The following is a 5,838-nucleotide window of genomic DNA, read 5'->3' on the forward strand; positions in this document are numbered from 1 at the left end:
TTCTGGGCCCAAATAAAATAATTCTTAAAAAAAAAAAAAAAAGGCAATGTTGTGGAACCAGCAGATGGTGTAATAGTTACACTGCTGGATTCCCATGCAGTTGACTGTGGTTTGAGCTTAAAACTATGTGGGGTGCATGTGTATGTGTGCTCAAAATCTCAATAGGATAATAGAGGAGAAGGGATTGAAGCATGGCCATCCTTCCCAGGGGGGAGGGGGGGATGATTCTCACTTTCTGTCTCTCTCTCTCTTCCTCTCTCTCTCTCTCTGGCAAGCACACGTGCCCTATAGCAAAAATTTCTTTTTTTTTTTTTTTAAGAAAAAAAAGAACAACATTTAGTAATAGAAAATATGCCTTATTGAAAATATTCTTCATTGGATTTACAATGGTTTTATGATAATGAGGCAGCCAGGATGGAACACAGCTTTCATTGCAGAGTTTGATCACAGGTAACAATAACACTGTTACCCTGATAGAGAAAAATACAGCTGCCCCTCACTTGGAAAAAGCACAAGTCACATTGCTCCAAACTTATGAAACAGATAAATTAGAAGTAATTATTCCCTTTACAACAATTCTCTCAGCTTCATAAAAGAATCCACCATAGCCATACTTTTAAAAATCGGCCCTTATATTTATAATATGACTCAATTTACTCTCTTCATCATCTCCACCCCTCAAAAGTGATTTATATTTTCAAGGAATGTATCTGTTATAGGCACCATGCTATGTTTTATCATCTGAACATTCAGTATCACCAAGATTATAGCTCTTTTCTCAGAACCACCCATGACTTGTTTTGTGATTCACAGGAACAATAGTTCCATTGATATTCTGCTGTCGCCTTCTGTCCCCACCACTTCTGGACCTCTCTGCTCAGTCCCTTGACCACCCTTCGTGTAGAATCATCAATACTAGAATTAGGAAGAAAGTGAATGACACGAACTCCCTCTTGGTACAGGTGAAGAAACTGAGACTCAGAGGCTTGGTCACCTGCCCAGTAGCCTACCAAGAGTCAGTGACAATGCAGAAATGGAGTCTTCTAACCAGGGCCGGTGTTTATTTCTTATGCCACTGAAAGACCCCCTTCACCATCCCATTTGACCACCACCCCACCCTAGTGAATTCACAGACACTGAGTAAACCTCGAGCAAATGTCACCCCTTAACATAAGGAGTCTTCTATATGCCCTACTACAATATTTGAATACAAAAAAGGGGGAACAACACTAATCACAGGCTTGGATGATTAGAGAGGATAAGGTTTGTTAATTGGATTAGAAATCCTTTTCTTTTTGAGTCCCTTAGAAACCAGACTTTGAGCAAGGGCAATCATTTAAAAGGGCAAGTCAGAAGAATTGTCAACCCTCACCAATGGAGACAGCTATATATCTTGTATTGCGTGGAGGTTTTGCTAAGAGGTGCCATTCATCTTCAGAAATTCATGGCATACCACTTGACCCAAAGGAGTAAAACATCTTGAATTATGCCTTATCCTTGGGCAAGATGCCAGGAGGAAGACATTGCCTGCTTGGTTAACATTTAACTGTCTCCCTCCCTGAAGAGTGGTTTTTAATAAAAAGTTTACTGTGCTATATGTTCTGTAACCTAAAGATAAATTAAAAAGATACCTGATTTACAAGGAAATATACTGCAAAGTGCAAAACCAATGCACCAACATAATTTCATGCTCCCCTTGCCACCAGCTGATTACTGCAAATTAAATTTTGTTCTAATCAGGAGAAGCTGTTGGAGTGTATGCCAAATGCTGCACAAATGTATCCTTGCAATTTGTAGAGCATGTGACTTCCGGAAAGAAGCTCTTTGCCGCAGTTCTTACCAACTTTACTCAGTTAGGCTTTCGAGTGCATTTCAAGTGCATTTAATTTTTGAAAATGTTCTGCTACAGACTGCTCGTTCACACCAGAAGAATTTCCAAGTTAATTCAGCCCACTCTTCCTTGAAAGCTTCATGAGTATTGAAAATGATAAAGTTCTGCAAAGGATACTTTGATAGCAAAATAAATGTCTGGAAACAGAATGGAAAAGATTTAAAAGGCATGGGAAGAAGGCCTTTCTTCAGAGCTACTATTTCTCCAAAGTGAGAAGGGACAACTACAAACGGGGATATGACAGTAGAGCTGCCTTTTCAAGGACTGTTGTTATCATTGTTATTATTCCTATGCTTTCCTAAGCAAAGGCAGTGAGAAGTGCAAGCCTGGCTTGGGATGAAATGGTTCTCAGCTGAAAGTGAGTAATCAACTTGGAGAGAGAAAGGGGTAGGAAAGGGGGCACCTTCTTGCACAAAGAAGCAGTATTATGGAAAATACCTGGAGGTCATAGGGGTTACACCCTTTAGCTTTATCCTTGCCTTTATCCTTATCCTTGCCTTTATCCTTGATTCACTTGAATACCCTGCCCCACTCCAGAAGACAGACTGGCTTCCTAACTGATGCGTAAGAGAAAGAACATGTTCATTATGAGAGTTACAGACAGGTTAGTACATGGGGCAAAATTACTGTGCACAAAAACCTTCCCAAACTGTTAAATTATAAAGTAAAAAACATTTTAAAGTACCCACTAAAAATAGAAAGGCAGCCTAGCCCCATAGCCTACTGGTTAAAGGAGATGGATCTCACATGGCTGACTGCAGTTAGACTCCCAGCCCCGGCAGCTTGAAAAACATGCTAGGCACATGTGTGTGCACACTCAAAATCTGGATAAGATGAAAAAATAGAAGAGATGTGATTTGTGGCATTACCATATTTTACTTTAGGGTGCTTCCCTCCCCCATCTCTCTCTCTGCCAAGCATAGCACCCTCCGGCAATTAAAAAAAAAAAATAGAAAGACAAAATTTCCAATTAGGCAATGGGAAACTAGATCCTTAGAAGTAAGAAATTAGTGAGTAAGGAAGAAACTATGTAGTAGCATCCCCAGATTTATTTACCAAAAATTATTGCACAGATCTTATACTTTGATTTAGTTTTGAGAGATGTCTTATCCATTTCACAAACTCTAGTATTTAGTTGTTGTTTTTTTGCCAAGGACATTAGAAGAGTGACTTTTAATTATGATAGTAAAAGTATAAATATTCATAGCTCAGTAGCTCAGCTCTGAGACATTCAACCTAACAACACATTATTATGAATGTGTACCATTCATCTGAGAGGGGGATGTCTCTGAGGCATTTCCTAAACTGTAAATCTAAAATTGATGTGAAAGAAAGTTTCATGACTTAATCAAAACACATTAGAGTTAGTCTTACAGCTAAGGGAAAGCCTAATTCTTGGCCTAATGCCAAGAAAGAACTTCCTGGTATGTGTGTGAAAAGTTTCACTTTTTTCCAAAGGGCGTGTACACTCACTGGAGAGAAAGGGAAGGTGAGAAAGCATCCCCCATGGGGGATGGTCATGCCACAATCCTTTCTCTTCCATTTCTCCTTCCTTTTGGGATTTTGGACAAACACACACATACCTACCAGTTTCAGGACTCAAGCTACACAGTTAACCATGTGTTCTGGTTCTACTTATTCTTTTTCTACAAGCATGTCATCCATTTAAATAATTCGTCTGCCTTGATGAGTATAAACCGTAAGTGCACACACTCAGATACCTGTAGGTCGGCCAGCCCCTAACATTTGCAGGGCCACAGCCTGTGGGCTGCCCATGAGGTACCTGGTGCACATGTTTGTTGGACACCCTAGCCGACATGTCCAAGCTCTGTCTAAACACATACCTCATAGCTTCAACCATGCTTCAAGAAAGATATGCCCATCTGTAGTGCTGTCAGCTTTCAGAGGGACAAGCCTGAGATGAGGTCCAGACAGCAAGTAAGGTCTTTATGATTACAAAATCCAGAATCCTGGTGTCTGATATGTGGCCTAAAAGGGAAAAGAAGGCTCCAGTTGAACAAGTCCTTTTGTCCCTAAGGACTCTTCACTCTTTGGGTAAATGAGCAAATGAGAAATGAGAAAAGGAGGAAATCAAGTATTTGCAAGAGACACTAGGGAGCGGTCAGGACTATGGAGACCTGCAAACTGCACACCCAGTCGGGAGAGCAGCTATCAGTGAGCTTCAGCTGATTATCGCCACACATTTCAAAAGAGTCTAGAATCTCTATTTCTGTAAACATACCTTATTTATAAACATTGGCAATTATAATCTGTTTTAACAATTATGAAACAAAATACATGCCAGCACTGTGCAAACCAGGAGCAGCCCCTACTGTCTTGGTCCAAGTCATCTCACTTGGCAGCCATTGTCAACCATACCTGACCTCCTCAAGGGAGACCTTTGCCCAGTTAGCACAGGGATGATTTCCAGTATTACTGATGCGGACACAATGGAAGCTCAGCCTAAAAATGAATTATTTGACTTAAGTAGATACTAAGTGACTGAAGCTTGTGTGCTCCTTCTGTGCATGAGCCAGAAGAATGAATCACAAATCCTGGAAATTAGTGAATTTAAAAATATAAGTGTACATGATATTTGGCCAGTTTATGATATTTTACTAAAACAACATTCTGGCTGCCTAACTCCAGAACAGGTTTCTGGAAAGGAGCGAATCCTATTGTGACCAGAGCCACATGAGTACAAAGATGATGTGCAGTCAGTTGCTCAAAGACAATCATACTATAAATTGTCAAATGCCAGGGACTCAGAACAAGCCCAGGCAAAACATAGAAACCTTCTTAAGTTCCTGATTTTAAATATGTTTATTTTTTAAGATAAAGTACTTTCTTCTAGACATTCAAAGGAGTCCAAAAGCAATAAGTATTCAATGAATGGATTTGACTCTCTCACTTACTGGGGATTGCTCGCATTGACTTAGTCAATGATTTTCTTTCTCTCTCTCTAGAACCTGTTGCCTTGCCCCTCCCAGTCATTTACTGCAAAGACAGATCATTTTTCTTGGTTGCCAATTTACTGACAACCACAGCTCTCAACCCCCTAAAATATGACAGCCAGAAAATGAGATCTCTCTTGTCACTGCCTATGACATTTAGTTACTGATTTGGTCCAATAACTCGAGGAGATTTTCAATTTAATGTAGCAGCATAATAATTGTGTGTTTTTCTTCTTCCTGACTATCTCTAATCACTTTATTTCCAACTTGCACAAGGACCGATAAAGGACATGTGCTTCACCGAGACGATAGCAGCTTGTATTTGTTGGATGTTCTCCAGCAGGAGGGGACATTTTATAGGCAGAAGTTTTAAATTCTGGTTGAAAGAGGGAAAGGTTTTGACATTGGCATTTTGTTCTTTTATGACCTCAGTGTATTCCTTACAGATGAAAAGCACCAACTTTTTTCTTCCTTCCATTGAAACCTGATTAATTAGATCTTAAAGATAAGTCAGATTTATCAAATAATAGTAAGTAGCAGCCTGCATCTCATCTATTCTGTAATTATAAATAAGACATGAATACATTTCTGTCAGGTCGTTTTTATCTGGATTTATGAAGAAAGGCAGCTCCCTCCTTACATATTGGTGTAACAAAACATCTCTTGGAGTCTCTATTTTTAATCTCTGACTTTTTTGTTTAGGGTAGAATTACAGTTTATAAACAGAACATTTTTGGAATTTTTGGTAGTTATTTTTGCCATATGAGACAACTTCCAGAGTTCTAAATAGAAGACCATGTCTAGAGACCCAAAATGAATCATTAATTATGATTATTTTTTGTTGTTATTCCTCTGTTCCATAAATATCTTTTAAATACATACTCAGATTACAAGATGGAAATGAAACAGTCCTACTTCTTTTTTTCTTTCTTTCTTTCTTTTTTTTTTTTTTTTTTTTTAAAGTTTTTGTTAGACGCCCAATGCCCTTGCCCG

General features: G+C 39.0%; 1 protein-coding gene across 1 annotated transcript in view; it reads left to right on the forward strand.

Annotated features, from left to right (window-relative positions):
* Window positions 1–5,838, forward strand: part of MAGI2 (membrane associated guanylate kinase, WW and PDZ domain containing 2) — a 701,446-nt gene that overhangs the window by 511,662 nt on the left and 183,946 nt on the right. The gene's annotated exons all lie outside the window — the stretch shown is intronic.

Source organism: Tupaia chinensis, unplaced genomic scaffold (assembly GCF_000334495.1).
Source record: "Tupaia chinensis unplaced genomic scaffold, TupChi_1.0 Scaffold000044_1, whole genome shotgun sequence".
Classification (NCBI taxonomy): domain Eukaryota; kingdom Metazoa; phylum Chordata; class Mammalia; order Scandentia; family Tupaiidae; genus Tupaia; species Tupaia belangeri.